The 653-nt window shown below is 43.2% G+C and overlaps 1 non-coding gene across 1 annotated transcript; it reads left to right on the forward strand.

Annotated features, from left to right (window-relative positions):
- The first annotated feature begins 240 nt into the window (after nt 1-240).
- Nucleotides 241-354, forward strand: LOC139274445 (U5 spliceosomal RNA). The gene has a single exon (XR_011595503.1). It is a non-coding gene; the product is annotated as a U5 spliceosomal RNA (small nuclear RNA).
- The last annotated feature ends 299 nt before the right edge of the window (nt 355-653 follow it).

Below are 653 nucleotides of genomic sequence, written 5' to 3' on the forward strand. Positions count from 1 at the left end.
CACACAAAGCTCAAGCTCATTTACATACCCACAATGTTCTTCATAATACTTAGCAAGAAACTAAAATAAACTTCAGGTTGAACTGATTTTCACGGACACTGAAGTTTCCAGTTACTTTCCCTCGCGCTGTATTGATTTGTGGTAATATATCTTTTCTAGAAGTTAGTTCTAGCGGCTCAGCCCAACGTTAAAGAGGCAAGCCGTCGCTTGTGGGCGAGGAGCTGCGCGGGAATAATCAGTACCCTCTGGTTTCTCTTCAGATCGTATAAATCTTTCGCCTTTTACTAAAGATTTCCGTGGAGAGTAACATTCAGAGTTTTAATTAATTTTTCGAGGCTCTGCTTTAGTGGGGCTGTCTTATTGTTCAAAAACAGACTGATCTTTGCGTTATGTAGTAGGTGTGACTTTGTACTGGTTGCGATGACTGCTGATGATTTGGCTATTGGTTCTACTTGTTGTAGTTGTGAATGTCGTCGTAAAGCACTTGTTTGTGGGAGTTAACTTGCCCACCTGGGGGTCGCCAGCTTTCAGAAGAATCTTAAAACTCCAGATTCCGAACTAAATCTTGGAGCGTGGGAGGATGCCTGTGCGTGGATTGTTTTCACGTGTAGTGGTCTTTGTACACCAGCCACCAGACAGGCTTGACAGAGCTA

The sequence above is a fragment of the Pristiophorus japonicus genome, chromosome 9, assembly GCF_044704955.1.
Source record: "Pristiophorus japonicus isolate sPriJap1 chromosome 9, sPriJap1.hap1, whole genome shotgun sequence".
NCBI classification, from domain to species: Eukaryota; Metazoa; Chordata; class Chondrichthyes; family Pristiophoridae; genus Pristiophorus; species Pristiophorus japonicus.